Below are 15,990 nucleotides of genomic sequence, written 5' to 3'. Positions count from 1 at the left end.
TCTCCTGGAAGCCTCCCCTGACACCCCAGCCTGGGTCAGGTGACTTCTCTGAACTCCTACCATAGCATTACCTCACCAGATTATAGTTAGTTGTCCATCTGCCTGCCCTTCACCCAAGATATAATAATAACTATTTTTACCAGCCATCCTGATAGAGACCTGACAGGCAGCATCTCATTTAATCCTCATAACAAATTCATAATTCCCATTTGGCTGATAAGGGACCTGAGACTCAGAGAGGTGAAGTCATTTGCCCAAAGCCACACAGCTAAGCAGCTTAACCAGGATGAAATCCAGGGAGTCCAATTCCACAGTGCTGAGTCTAACTCAATGCTCACCAAGAACTCATCAGTTAGGGGGCTCCTACAGGGCAAGATCTGGCTCCGGAGCCAGTACTCAGTACCTAGCACAGGGGACATTAGATGCTCATTCCTCAAGTAAAGAGAGCCACTGTTGGTCAGGTAATGGACTCTGGGGTAATGTAAGGAGTTCCAGCCCCATTCTAGGGGAATGGTCAGATAGTCAGATGCCCTGGAGAAGAGACCAGCATTAGGAGATGTGATAAGGGCAGTAGAGCCCAGAACTGAGTGAGCCAAGGCCCAGAGTCCCCCTCCTCACTTGCCTGCCCTATCCCACTGCATCAGGAAAGACCGCATGTCCCCACCAGAAGCCAAACCACCTTCTGGCCATAGCTGTGACCTTGACCTTGCCACAGACTGAGCTCTGACCCTGTACCAAATGGAGCCCTGGGCACTGCTCTCACCTTGGCCATGCCACATCCCCCAGTGGCATTTGATACAGGTACCATGACCCCACATTGCTACCACTAATCCCACGCTGCTTGATCCATGTGGGTAAGGAATGGGCTGTTGTTGAAGTCCAGAAATCCCAACGGCCCCCTTCAGCTGCGGGCCCCCAAAGCGGTCCTGGATTTGGAGCCAAAGAGCTCAGGTGGGCCTCTGGGTTTGTAGCTTTGCAAGGGTCAGATCAGATGGGATGCTGGTCTCTTGGCACCTAGAGCTCCTCAGTTCCTCAAAGGAGATTCTTACCTCCCCTCTTAGTTTAGGGATGGGGAATGCCCGCCAGTGTGGAGATCTCCAGGGTCTGAGGTAGGTCTCAGGACAGACCCCACCCCCATGGCCCTCTGGAGGAGCCCAGGAGCTTAGTTCCCTACACAAACTGTTATCCATTAACATCCAATTATCCCTTGGTCCGAGCCATTAATTATAAATCAGAAGCTAATTGGGGTAATTAGCCCCCCGCAGGCTAATGGGCTGAGACTAAGGGAAGCCACTCTGCCTACCCTCCTCTGGTTTTCTGAGGTGCTTAATGTTGGGGGGGGGGCAAAGAAATCAGGCGGCTGGAGTTAATTTTAAGGCAGTGAAATGCGGCAGAGAGAAGGAGAAAAGATGAGAGAGGCTGATTTTTGTTCTTTTTTCTCAAGATCCCGTGCAGCGTGGGCTCTTGAGGACAGTCTGTTGCAGGGGAGGCCTGACCGCAGGCCCTGGGAGTAGAACTCGAAATAATTGCTGGATTCTCCACTTCTTTTCCAGCACAGATGCAGCTAGAACATGAGGGAAGACCGAAGAGACTTGGTCAGAGCCAGGGTGGTGCAGAGGCGGCGGTCAGCATGTTCCCGCCTCTCCCGGGCGAGAGGAGGCAGTTTTGCTCGCCTGGTGCGCCCCGGACCAGAGTTCCGGCGGGGACGAGTGGGCCTCCCCGCGCTCGTCCAGACCCAGGCCCGTGCCGGTGCAGGGGAACACGGACTGCGGCGTCCCTGCGGAGCCGCTGCTCCAAGCCCGGCTCTGGGTCTCGGACCGCGAGAGGAACTCGGGAAGGAGTGCGTCGTGCCTGCTCCGAGAGCCTGGTTCCCGCCCTGCGCGCAGACGAATGCCGCCGGGATGCAACCAAACCCTGGCGGATAGAGCTGTGGAGGCTGGAAGCCGGCTCCAGTGACCTGGACGCACTGAAGTAACACCCGCAGCGGCACAGGCTGACCCGCAAGGAGTGACCCCGTCTGGGAAAGGCACTCCGGCCTGGTTGTCGCGGATCCATACAACTCTCCACTTTGCCGCCGCCGGTAACCTGGCTTAAGTTCGAAAATCAGTCGGAGCCAGAGCTGTGCTTCCGTGTCTGTGTGAGCTGGGATCTCCGCCCATCCGGCAGCAGTGGGGCTGTGTTAAATAAGTTGTCCGAAGAACGGACGAGTCACTAAACAGCAAGAGAGATCGCTGAGTGGCAGGGGGCCGGACGGGGTAACGGAGGACGCGGCTCAGTGCCGTTCTTACTGAAAGGGAAACTGAGGCCAAGGAGGAGCAGTGACTCACCCGAGGTCAGAGATGAGGGGTACTCAGTGCAGGACGAAGGTCCAGACCGGACCATACGCTCCGCTAGAAGCTCACCCGCCTCCCCCTAGCACCCCTCCCTACTGCGCCCGCCCGCTCTGTAATGGGCTTTGGCGGGCGGCGGCGGCGTCGCCCCGGGCCTTGATTAGATATTTATTGCTGTCATTTACATGGGCACCGCAGGGCGGCCGAGCGGGACTGCGGGGAAGGGGCGGGGGAGGAGGAGAGGAATGGGAACGAGAGGGAGGGGGGGTTGGCTCCACAGGGACCAGAGATCCGGAGAGAGCAGGCCCGGGAATTGGGAGCGCAGCGGCCAGACGCCAGTCATAGACGCACAGGCCCTTGGGCTGCACCGCTAAAGTGGGAGAAGTGGGTTGTTGCGCATCCCAGCGTTGGGGTGCGGGGGGGACGGTGCATGCGTATGTGTGATGTGCAGTGAGTGTCCGTGTGAGTTTAACCAGTGTGTACCTGTGTCTTTCAGAGGGGTTTTGTGAGTGTGCATCCGGCAGATCTGCCTGTGTGCTCCTAAGTGTGTGTGTTCCTCTACCTGTGTAACTTCTCACCTGGGTGTATTTTAGCTACCCCTAGCCCAGGTGACTCTAACCCAAGCGTCTGACTCTGTGTGGCAGTCAGCATATGTGTGTCTGTGTGGCTCCGTGTGTTTGTGTGTGTGTGTGTGTGTGTGTGTGCGCGCGCGCGTTCGCAGGATTAGCACAGAGATGGAGGTGGGAGTCTGTGCCCCTTGGTCAGGTTCTCCCCTTTGCCTCCTCAACCTACAGCCAGGGTCAGGGTGCTCCAGTCTCCCAGAACCCAGGCTTCAGGGAAGCTGGCAAAGAGGGCTGTAACTGATCCCTCATTCCTAGTCCACAATAGCGTTGGCCCCCAGGGGCCCTGGAAACTGTTTCCTGCTCAAGATCCACCAGGCAGAGTGTGAGTGAGTGGGTGTGCCAGGTCTCCAGAGCAAGTCGTTTGTATCTGAGCAGAGAAATGGCTCCAATTGCATGACCACACTGGATGCCACTCGTGAAAGTGGCAGTGACAGGGTGCAGGGGCCCCCCAGACACTCACCCGTTCCTCTTGAAGCTGACCCGCAAGCCGGCCCACAGGCAGAACCCATCCAGAGGCCCAGGGTGGTCGCCTTCCCGGTTGACTTCGCCTGGAGCGGGTTTCCACTCCTCTGCACCTTTGCCCTGTTCGGATTTCCACTCGGGGTTTGTTGCAACCGCAGCCAGGTTCTCAGGTGGTAGCAGGAGTCCCCGACGGAAAGGTCTGCAGGGGTGGGGGTGGTTACCCCTATCCTGAGTAGGGATTCCCTGCTTCTGATCCAAAGACTGTGTCTACCCCAGCCACAGAGGAGAGAGATTTGAACCAATTATCTGGATAATTTGCTCTCACTAGGTAGCAAATTCGATTTTTTTCTGACCGCCTTCACACACATAAGCACAGCTGGCTGACAGAGAGGGGAGGACTAAATTCACCATCCTTAGGTGAGACTGCTTTTTCCCTTTTGGGGAGGACTGGAGATGCGGGGACGTGAAACGCGAATCCCTGCAAAATTGAAAACAACTCACTCCACCCCACCTAAAACTAATAGACGACAAGACCTCCCAGGAAGATACTAGACTCGCCAACCCGCCTGCAGCGCACAGGATCCAGAGCTCCCATGAGTGGAAGAGACAGCGGCCGCCCCGCCGTCGCGGCGGCGAACTGGGAACTTGCAGTTTCCAGGGCTTCGGCGCGAACCACCTCCGCGGTGCGAACTGCCTTCCCCCGACCCCCACCCCCACCTCTGCAAGGCCCACCGAGTCTGCAAAGCCCTCCTCTCTTCCCGAAGTCCTTAAACCAGGGGAGCCTCAGAAAACAAGCACAGGCTGAGCTGGCCAAGGGCCTCTGCAGACTTTTCTAAAACGAAAAAGGGCTCCCAGTGTCCCGGGCAGAACCGGCCCTGAGACTGCGCGGGAGACTGCGCGGGTCCCCTGCTTGGGGGGATTCCAAAACCGAAAGAAGACAAAAAGGCCAAGGATCCCAGCACCCCATCCAGACCTCCTTATTGAACATCCAGCCCAAAGAGCTCCCCTCCTGCCGCCGCCAGAATCCAGAAAAGTTCGATCCCCAATTTCGGGTTGAATTTGGAGGAGGAAAGGTTGCGCCTAGGCACCCCACCGCACCACCGGGGCCGTCGCGGCCCCAGCGCAGAGCCCGGGAACTTGTGACGGGTGACAAAGTTAAGCTATGGGTGTCCCGGGACACCGCCTATTCCCGTCCAGAACCGGATCACGGCCACCCGGGGTGGGAGGCCCAAAGACGAGAGACCATGGCAGCTCCCTAGCCCCTTGACCTCTCCTCCCAATGCACCGTGAGAGCCGCTCCAGGGACTAGACCCAGCCTGCGGTTCCCCGCCTGAGCTCACCCGACCCACGCCAGCCAGGGCCGCAGAAGGCAAAAACGAATTCTACGGGACTGGGCCCACCGCGCCCCAAACATCCACCTGAAGTACCCTAGCCCAAGGTCGCATTTACGCGGACAGAGGTAGACTGAGCGCTGAACAATCCCTAACTGGAAAATTCGTGCAGAATCGCAATCCCGAGAGAAAAGGCGCACTCGCCGGCGGCGGAGTTTGAGCCGGAGCCGCGCGGGCGGGACCTGAGCCGGATCCCGGGTAATTTCCCGGGCACCGAGGGGTTCACCAGGCGGCGTGAACTCCGAAGCCGGGGAGGCGTGGGCAGCCCCTGCGCTCCCCAAGCGGGAACCTGGGCTTCGGGCCGCGCCCCCTCCCCAGCCTGGGCCCCGGGCTTCTCGAAGCCCGGGGCGCATCTGCTCCGCATTACCCCGGCCACCTCCTCCCCGCCCCCCTCCAAACTGAGAAGGATTTGTCTCCGCTTAATATCCAAACCTTTTTTGTATTTTTTTTTTCAAGGGCGAAGTAATATCTTCCAAATGAGGCAAAACCGTGACGGATCTGAAGCGTTCTCTGCGGGTGCCTGCGTCTCCGCGGGCCAAGCTTCCGTCTCGGCCGCGGCGTGTTTCTGCCCACGGCTCTCCTCTCTCTTTCTGCCTCGGAATTTCGAGTTCTGCGCGCTCTGACTCCGTTTTCAGCCCTGGGTATCGTTCCCTCTGTCTGACCCTGTGTGTCTCCCTCTCTCCTCGAATCTGCGTCTATGGCCTTCCCTTCTGCTTCCTCTGTCCCTGCGCAGTCTGTCTTGTCTCCAAGTCCCTGACCGCAAGCAAACTTTCCAATCCTCCCAGCTGGTACTGGACTGCAGGACCACAGGAGGGGAGGCGGTCCCCAGAGTTCTCGGGCCATGTCCTCCCCGCCCCGCTCCCCTCCCGACCCGGCCCCATCGGCTCCGCCCGCTCGCACCTGGTCTCCCGGGCCACGCCGCCGCCGCCGCCGCTGCCATCTACGCGCGCCGCGGCCGAGGCTGGAGTTTTAAACGGCGTTTCCCGGGCGCCCGGCGCGGGCCCACGCGATCCCTAATGGCCCCGGTGGCTGCCAATCACGCGTCGCTCCCGCCCCCGCCCCGCCCCACCCTGCTGGTGCAGTGGAACCACTCTTGGCCTAGGACGCGAGGGTCCGACCGTCGGTGGGTCTGTGGGCCCGGCCAGCGTCCGTCAGCTTCTCCGAATCTTCATCTTTCGGTCTTCCAGTCCCGGGATCTCTGCGTCTCTCGGTTCTGCAAAAGCCGCAGGCCAATTCCTGGGACGAGGAGGGGTCTTGACAAACCTTTCCCTCAAAAGGCCGCACCCGCGACTGGGGGCTTAGCGCCAGAATTAGTGGAGCTGGCATGGGGGCGCTCTGGCTGACCCCCGCCCCCCACCGTCCCTCCAAGATGGGTCCTGAGCTGCGCGCGCACACAGACACGCACTCTCCCTACGGGTCCCACACCACCGGCCGCCCTGCCGTCCCCGCGCCACCACAGCACCCTACAACCCGAAATCAGCACTCGCCGCTCGCGCACTCAGCCCATACACAGGATGGCGCTCCTAACCGCCGGCCTCCTGTCTGGCAAGCTGGAGGCCTCTTCGAGAGGCTGTGGATGTGGGACTCAGCTTCACACGCAGCACACGCACCTGTTTCAAGGGGGACAGACACCCGGTTCCTGGCCCACAGGGAAAATCCTGGGCCTGGGGCCCTCGCATTTCTGCCAGTGCCCTACTCCCTGCAGGCAGGACCGGCTCACAGGAAGAAGACGTTTGGGAGCCGCCTTTGGGGCCAGGTGGTGAAGGAGCCCAGCCTTCTGAAAGGTGTGTCTGAGGTGTGTGCCAGAGGGGCAGGTTAACGCAGACGCTACTGGTGGTGCCCAAGTGACGACTGATCGTGTTGAGGCTGTCCGTGGAGGTGACTAGAGAGGCACTTGGCCAAGTGTGTGTAGGATGTAGGGTGCATACAGTGTGTGTCCCTGTGTGGCTGGGATTCTGTGCAGTCTGTCTCTGGCCACAGTGGTAGCAACGTCGAGTCAGATATAGAGTGTGTCCTTGTAACAAGTGCTCCCAGGACCGCAAGTCCATGTGTAACTGTGGCCGTAAGTCCTTTCTGTGTGTATAACCAATCATTGTGCAATTGTGAGTCCAAGCATGATTGTGGATCCAGGTGACTGCGTGTAAGACAGACACAGGATGAGCACATGGTCTTAAACTTGGGGCTGGAGCAGCTGGACCCTGGTTCTGGCATTCCCTCCAGTAAGAGTAGCTTCTGGGAGCTGGGCTGTTTACTTAGAGGCAAAGGCACAAAGAGGTGGGAGGTGTTGGCTGCCTGATGCTACCAGTAAGTTTCAGAGTCCTGGAATGGGTAGAGGAGGTCAGGAATTTGGGCCTGGGCAGGGCAGAAGGGGCCATGGATAGATTTGAGGATTGATCCCCAGGCAGAGTTAGGGGCTGAGTGCCTCAGGCGGTGGCGGGGGGGGGGGGGGGGGGGGGGTGGTGGGCCTCAGAAGGGAGGGGAGAGGAGGGGGCGGTAAGAGGATTAGGCTGCTTAGACCCTTCTCTCCCACCAGGATCCCCCACCCCCACCCCAAAGCTCCAGAAAAGATTTCTTCTGCCAAAGCAAAACCGTTTAGGCTCCGTTTAAAGGGACAAGAAAGGTGGAGGCGGGGGCTTTAAATAACCTTTTAATTTCCCTTCAGGGATCCAGCCCTGTGAGGGAGGGGAGAGAGGAGGAGGGAAGCGAGGGAAGTGGGGGGGTACCTAAGCCTGTCTCTTTGGCTTAAATTATCCAGACTTTGGCCAGGCCCTCCACAAGCAGGACAAATGGTGGGAAGGACACTGCGCCCCCACCTGGCTGCCCTCCACACACAAACACATGTGCAAAGATCATCCTGGAGAAAATTGTAACCCCCTACACACATATACAGTCATTCAGTCACACACAGAGACCTAGATATGGGTGCACACGTGGAGCATCCCATTTAGAGATGCACAAATGAAGTCCCTTCTGTGTAGCACAGATGTGGAATCCCTCTCTCCCAGCCTCAAGCCATCTCTGCTTGGTGGTAGCAGGAGGGTTTGCTGAGGGCACTCCCCCCCAGGAGGAATCCTGGCTTCATTTGGGACTCCCTTCCCGGTGGGAAGGGGCTTCGTCTTTCTTTGCCCAGGGACCCAGCTCTCCAATTCATCCCCCCTTAGTCCTTGCCTCAGACAAGACAGGGGCTGCCAGGCAGACTGAAGGGGTGGGGACCCCAACCCAGCCAGGGCCTGACTTGGGGCCAGGTCTGCCAGGCCCAGACTTGCAGAGCAAGACTGTTGAGGATAGCACAGGTTCTGCTGGTGAACCGAGGGCTACTGAGGGTTCCAGGTGATGGGAGCACCTACTCCTTGAGGGAAATTGTCTGCCATACAGACTCTGAGGCCAGCTGGGGAAACCCCTCTTATCTCAGGGCCTGCCAGTGCCAGCTGTCCCAGTCCCAGAGGTGTGGAGGTGGTGGCTGGGTGGCCAGTATATCTCAAGCCTCGTGGAACACACTGGGCCTTCACAGACTGGAATTCCTAGGCACCTGGAGAATCCCACACTGCCTTGCGGGGACACACAGGCCTCCACACAAGGGGACGATGTGGAAATCGTCTCTGTCATATTCCCACCCTGGTGTACTTCCACAGACATTGCAGCACAGTGTTGGGCTCTGAGTTGATTGTGGATTCTTTTTTTTTAATGTTTATTATTTTTGAGAGAGAGAGACAGAGCATGAGTGGGGGAGGGGAAGAGAGAGAGGGAGACGCGGAATCCAAGGCAGGCTCCAGTCTCTGAGCTGTCAGCACAGAACCCTATGTGGGGCTCGAACCCATGAACCTTAAGATCATGACCTGAGCTGAAGTCCGACGCTTAAAGACTGAGACACCCAGGCGTCCTGATTGTGGATTGGTATGGAGGCAGGGCAAAATCCCTGGCACATGCTGGGATAGAAAGAGAGGAAAATGGGGTGGAGGGAAAAGGGGAAGGTGTCCTTTAGGAAGGGGGGGTGATGGGGAGCTTGGCAACCCACAAGGTGGGTGGGTTTTACTGATATAACAAAATGATTCTAAAGGTGCCACCGTCTAGACAGGAGCTAAGAAGTAGAAATGATTCAGGGCCTCCCACCCGGGCTTGCTCCTGGAACCTCCCCACCCTCCCCGCTTACCCCAGGGGTGGGGGTGGGGGTGTCTGTGGCTGACACCTTCAAAGGGCTTAAAAGGAAGGCGTCCCCAGACTGGTTGGGGTCCCGCCCCTAATAGACTTTCCTGGGCTGCTGGGGCTGGGAGTGGAGGAAGCAGTGCATTTCGGGATGTGGTTGTATGTTTGTGTGCATTCGTTATCCTGTGAGTTTATGTGTGTATGAGTAGTTATGTGTATATACTCCTGTATTTGTGTATAACATATGTGTGTGCATGTTTAAATATGTAATATATGAATGCAGACTGTGCCTTTGTGTGGGGGGGGGGAGAGGGGAAAGGGGGTGTTGGGGAAGATATTTCTAAATTGGACCAAGGTAGTGGGTAGGCAAGGGATGGGTTAATTTGGGAACTTGGGAAAACTGGGTGCTCACAGGTCTGGAAACTCTGAGACCACCGGTCCCAGCCATCTGTGCAGAAAGACCTGGGAAATGAGGGTCGGAGGTTCCCTAAAGCCCCATCTCTGAGCTCGGTTTAGAGAGCAATGCCAAATCACCCCCCCCCCCCCCGGACTCGCCCCACACACACATACATACATTCTGAAAGAGAACTCTAAGCCTCCTTGGCCATTCACAGCTCGAGAGCGAAGGGGGCAGGCGCCGATGAGGCCACTCTGTAGGAGCCCCCAGATCCCCGAATTGCAGGAACACACCCGGCTGCCATGGAAGAGGCTCGCCAGGCAGATTTGTGACCGTGCCCCTCCATGCTCCTTCCCGGAGCCCCACTTTCCCCTGAGTCCCTATGAGCCGGGATTCAGTGGGGGGGGGGGGGCTGTGTCCTGGTTCCAGATGGGGGGCGCGGGGCCCACTCCCCAGTCCGACCCCACGGCTGGCGCTCCCCGGGGCAGTAGCTAGGTGGTGGGCGGCTTAGAGCTAATTCGAGAGTTAATGGCGGCGGCCCGGCCCCCCGCGGCCCCCTCCGCCCCCCGCACCCCCCACCCTCGGGCAGGGCCGCGGGCAGCCCGCATCTGCGCGGTCCGCGGCGATTCATCATCTTGATCCATGGCGCGCGCTGACGGCGGCCCCGGCCGCGCTGACAAGACTAACAAAGCAATTTGCCACGAGCCATCTCCTGGACAGGTTATTAGCGCGGCCGCCGCTTAAAGAGCCCTCCCCCCAACCCCAACCCCAGCGCAGGGCAGCTACCTGCTCTGCCCCTTCCCTCTGATGGCCTACTGCCCCTCGGCGGCGTTCAAAGATACCCACTGCCCATATTCCTGGCCTCCTCCAACCACCCCAGAGTACCCCCACCCCCCCCAACACACACTCACCCTGCTAATTTTCCGTGCATTCCTGCCTCCCCTAGCGGGGGTCCATACCTGGCCCACCGGCTCCTGCCCCCACCCAGCTCCCCCAATCCCCTCAGTACTCCTGGCCCCTTCCCACCATCTATCAGCTTTATTCCCAATACTACCTGAATTGTCCCTCACCTTCTTACTCCCAGTGGGTCTCCCCATTTCTTCTGAACACCCTCCTCACCTCCTCTACCCACCCCCTTGCCATCAGGGATTGGAAAACCCTACTCATTCCCAGATTTGGGGGGAGAGGTGTGTCCTACTGTGCTTTTGAATTTCCTCCAACCACTTTTGCCCCCAGGTGGCCTTACTGTGGGGGTTGGGGTGGCCAGCTGGGTGCCTGCGGAGGTGAGAGGACACTCTGACTTCTCCAAGGGTACCTTGATGAGGGACGTGGTAAGTTGAACGGAGTTTCTCTGAGGAGAGGCTATGCATGCCAGGGGGAAATGTTGGTCCCCATCCAAACAGAGGCTCAGAGAAATTCAGGGCCAGACAGCAGGTCAGTGCAGAAGAGGTTACTGGAGCCAGGTGTGTGGCCTCCCAGGCCTGGGCTTCATCCCTGGCTGCATCCCCTCTGGAAATAAAGGAGGCCAAAAGATCAGGGTGCCCTCCCTAAGCGACTCCTCTCCCACCTGCAGTGAGGAGTGGAGAGAGCTATAAATGAAAGTAGGTGTGCTTGGCCAGATTTATCTATATATGATAGATAATAAGGGAGAAGAGCATTCTGCACATTCAGATCCCCAAAAGCAAAATGACTATTTGGTCATTTCAGACCGAAGTCTTCCTTTAAAAAATTCCTTAGGTAGGGTGGATGTGGTCTGGTTCTTTAGATATACAGCAGGTCCATGTGAAGGGACTCCTTCACATGAGCTCCCAGGTGTGTGTGTCTGTGTGCATGGATAAAGCCAAGTGTGAGACATGTGTGTACTTGCATAGGTGGGGTGTGCCAAGTGTGTCCCTCTGAATACATGTGTGTGTTGGAGGCTGAGTGTGTCCTTTCAGGTGTACATGGAGGCCTGGGAGGGGCCAACGTGTGGCATATATGTGAAAATGTCTGTGCATACCTAGGGTAACTGGCTTCGAACCAGGAAGGAGCCCCGCCCCACTCTTCTCTTAGATCCTCAACATTCCCAAACTGGCAGCCTCTGTACCTGGGTGATGTGGAGAGAGACATGGCCCTGCTCTGAGAGCCTGCCGGAGCTTCTTTGGAGGGATTTAGATATAGGAGGGGACATTCTATCTAAAGGACAGGAGGTCTTGAACCTCTACCATGACCCAGGTTGGTGCTGAGTGCCCAGGGAGGGGCAGGGGAATGGACCATGTACCAGGAAGCTGGCGGTCTTCTTTTCCTCTAGCCAGCCAGGCCATGTCTTCACCCGCAGGGAGACCCAGCTCTGTCGCTGCCTGCGCCACCACTGCGTCCCTGACGTGAAATATGGGGGGCGCAGGCCGCGCTGGGGAGATTTGTCATCTGTGCTCAGCGGGTGACTCTATCTGCAGACTATTAGAGTATAAAATATATTTTACAAGAGTTTTAGCTACAGGTGACTTGCTCTTTATTACTAGATGTGGGCAAAATCAATACTTCTGTAACTAAAAGATCATTTATTTTGCTTTTTGAAACATTTTTCAACAGGGGCACTGGCTAAGCTTGCAAAGCTATGATTAAGAGTTATGGTGGCTCCTGTTTCCCTTAACCCTTTAAGGACCGCAGCCCAGGCGCTCCTAGTGCTGGTACCTGCCCATGGAAAGCCAGATGCACATCCCAATTACAGCAAACACAGACACACTGACTGAAGTGTACATGCCCCCATGCTGATAAAACCATCGTGCAGACACCCAGATTCTCACATACATACACTCTCCCCAGGTACGCACAGAAATATAGCAGCAAATACATTCCTTCCCGCCCAGAAACCCACAAATCAGTTGCACATGTGCATGAGTGCATGCTACATGAAAGCCACCAGCACATATGTCTACATACAAATTTCTCCCACCTCATGTCCTAACACATTCACACATACACACCATGACCCTCAGATGTGCACAATCACATTGTGCTAACTTGTGACTCTGGGTCAGTGGCCAGCCAAAAATGGGGACTCTGAAAGGGGGTTGGAAGATGCTGAAGGGGGGCAGGTTTCTCCTGAATGAAGTTTTGGCCACTATTGGGCAAGGAATGGAGAGAGGCCAGGAATGTCAGAGCCCAAAGATGGGATCTGTGGAAACTGGGCCCTACTCCAGTCAGCCCAGCTCTCCTCAAGCACTCATCCGCATGACTTCCCTGTACCCCCAACTAAAGCAGAGGGTGTAGCTTTTCTGTATAGGAAAGCTGACGTCACATAATTCTGTCAACACTGTTCATTGGTGAACACCCCTGGCCTGGGTGGGTTCAGAATGATTAAGTGGCCACGTGCCATTTCCAGAATGGCATCACCTAACCAGACTGGACTGTGACCATTGTCTAATTCAGCAAATCAGCATTAGCTCGTTGTTATTTAACTCGGGGCTGGGGAGAAACATGGAGGAGACAGTGACTTAACCAATCCATGGATGAAGCTCTAATGGGGAGATTCCAGACCATGAGATTGGCTAAGTGTATCTGCTATCCATTGTTGTATAACAGATTACTCCTAAACTTCAAGTGGCTTAAAACGAACATTTATAGGCACACCTAGGAGATATTGCAGGTTCAGTTCCAGACCACCGCAATAAAGTGAACATCTCAATAAAGCCAGTCAAATGAATGTTTTGGTTTCCCAGGGCATATAAAAGTTATGTTTACACTATACTGTAGTCTATTAATTGTGCAATAGCCGTATGTCTAAAAAACAATGTATATATCTTTGTTAAAAATACTTTATTGCTAAAAAAATGCATCTGAGCTTTCAGCAAGTCATACTCACTGATCACATATCACCACAACAAATATAATAATAATGAAAAGATTTGGAATCTTGTGAGAATTACCAAAATGTGCCACAGATATGAAATGCACAAATGCTGTTGGGAAAAAAATGGCACCAACAGACTTGCTTGATGCAGCGTTGCGGCAAACCTTCAATTTGTAAAAGAACACGGTATCTGCAAAGTGCAATAAAGCAAAGCTCAATAAAATGAGGTATGCCTATACTATATCACAGTTTGGGAGGGGCAGGAATCCAGGAGTAGCTTAGCTGGGTGGTTCTGTCCTGTGGTTGGTTGGGTGGGGGGGGGGGGTCTCTTACAGATTGCAGTTATATTGGTTAGGGCTACATTCTTTGAAGTCTTGACTGGGGCTGGGGGATACTCTTCCAAGAAGGCTTATTCACATGACTGGCAGGCGGTGCTGGCTGTCAGCTGGAGCGCCTCAGTTCTACTCCACATAGCCTTTCAGCATGATAACCTGAACTTCTTTATATGGTGGCTGGGATGAGAGAGAGAGAGAAAAAGCCAGAGAGAGAGAAAAAAAAAGTCCAAGAGAGAGAGAAAGGTCAAAATACAGACTGTCATCTTTTAAACCTAATCTCAAAAGTGACATCCCATCACTTCTGCTATGTTCTAGTCCTTGTAAGCAAGTCACTAAGTCCAACCCACATTCAAGGAGAGGACAATTAAACTCCACCACTCAAAGGAAGAAGTATCAAAGAATTTGTGGACACATTTTTTAAACTACCAAATTAGGCAAGGGGACACTTCCACTCTACAAAATGACAAGCATCTCTTGGTGACTCCAAACCCCAGGAAAACTCTGGGTCATCCTGAAGTGGAGAGGAGAAGGCATGGCCAGGTGATGATGGAGACTCAGAGGTAACCCTTGCTCAGGACCACAGTGTAACAGTATAATTGCACAATAATTAAATCCATAGACCCTGGAGCCAGACTTCCTGGGTTCAAATCCAGGCTCTGGCAATGACTAGCTGTGTGACCTTGGGCAAGTCACTCAACCTCTGGGCCTCCGTTTTCTTATTCGTAAAATGGGGGAAATATCAGTACTTACCTCCTAGGGTGGTTATAAAGGTTAAATGACAGTACCTGGTTATTTTGTAAAGGCCATGTGAGTTTCAGCTAATACATCAGTTCCTACCTCTCATTGGCAGACCTCTCCCTGTGGACGCTTTTTCACAAGGAATTTGTTGAGCACCTTTGATGTTCCTCAAGCTAAGCCCATACACCCACCACCCCAGTGACTCCGGGCCCCTCCCTGCCCCCATCCCCTCAGGCCGGCCTGGTGGAAGGCTAAGCAGACAGGCTGGGCTCCATGAGCTCCATTTGACCCTGCCAGCCCAGCACTGCCTTTTGTGGCCTCTCTGGGAATGTTGTGCAATATGTTGGCCACAAACATTTTATGAGCAAGAAGACAGGAAGAAATTTTCCTCTATCGACCGCAGTCAGGCCTGCTCCCTCCACCTCCTCTTCATAGGTCTCCTTGGTGATGAGGGGGACAAGGTGAAGACTGCCCTCACAGCAGAACCCCCAAGGAACAGCCTAGTCCCAGTGCCCTTGCCCTCAACCTCCCCAGGGCAGGACCTGAAGCAGCGCCCCCTCCCATCGCTGGCACAGAGGGGTAGACAGACCTGGATCCAGGAGATCTCAGCCCCTTGGGGCAGGCATCCTCTCCAAGCTCGCCTGGTCTAGGAGTTCCAAGATGGTTCACTCAAACAGGAAAGGAGAAAAGTATTTGGGGAGAAAATTGTGCAGAAAGCTACATCTATTCAATGTGAACCTCTATCCTCTCCATTCTGAGATTGTCTTTTCAACTTTTTTGACATTCACATATCCTTTCTTTTCTGAAATGAAGCTGAGAGCAGTTGGTAGCTTTCCCTCAGTGCCTTTATATGGCAAAATTAATAACTGGCAACTTTATGCTGGAACCCACATCTTTTTAAATTTATTTTTTATGTTTTATTTTTATTTTTGAGAAAGACAGACAGACAGACAGACAGACCGATCGCAAGTGGGGGAGGGGCAGAGAGAGAAGGAAACACAGAATCCAAAGCAGGCTCTGGGCTTGAACTCATGAACCGTGAGATCAGGACCTGAGCCCAAGTCGTAGGCTTAACAGACTGAGCCACCCAGATGTCCCATGGAACCCATATTTTTAAAATATCACTCTCTTCAATGCAGAAGGCACAAAACTGTCCCACCTCCTCAAACACTTGCTGACCCCTAACTTGGGCTCCAACACCAGGTGAAAGAGGGAGCCCACCTCATTTCTGCCTCAGCTCTGCCAGCAACTTGGACTGACTGACAAGTCCCTTCCTCTCCCCAGCCCCAGTTGGTCTCCCCATCTGCTCTATGGGCCATTGGACAGATGTTCTCTCTCAGTCTATGATCTTAGACTCACTCTGACCTTTGCCCTGGGCACCCCCACCCCTCCCTGCCCCCACTCCCTCCACCTCCAACCTAAGATGACCACAGGTGGATGCTGACATGCTGCAGAGCAGGGGAATCACCTCTCACTGGCCTGATGCCCCTTTGCCAGGCTCCACTGGAGTCTCTGAGCTGGGGACAGAGAGACGGGAGGGGTCTTCGGCCTTTGGCCAGGGGGACCCTCCGTGATGCGCCAGGGAGGGAGAGAAGGATTTGTCTCAGGGGCTTGGTCTAGGCTGAGGGACCCCCCTCCCCTCCCTGCCCCCAAGGCTTGGCTGGAGCACAAGGGGCCCCTTTGTGGGGCCTAATCTCAAAGCACTGCGGCTTTAGCGACCTTCAGGGATGAAAGCGCCA

Source organism: Puma concolor, chromosome C1 (assembly GCF_028749965.1).
Source record: "Puma concolor isolate L17-30 chromosome C1, mPumCon1.1.hap2, whole genome shotgun sequence".
Taxonomy (NCBI): domain Eukaryota; kingdom Metazoa; phylum Chordata; class Mammalia; order Carnivora; family Felidae; genus Puma; species Puma concolor.
Note: the sequence above shows the minus strand (reverse complement) of the source record.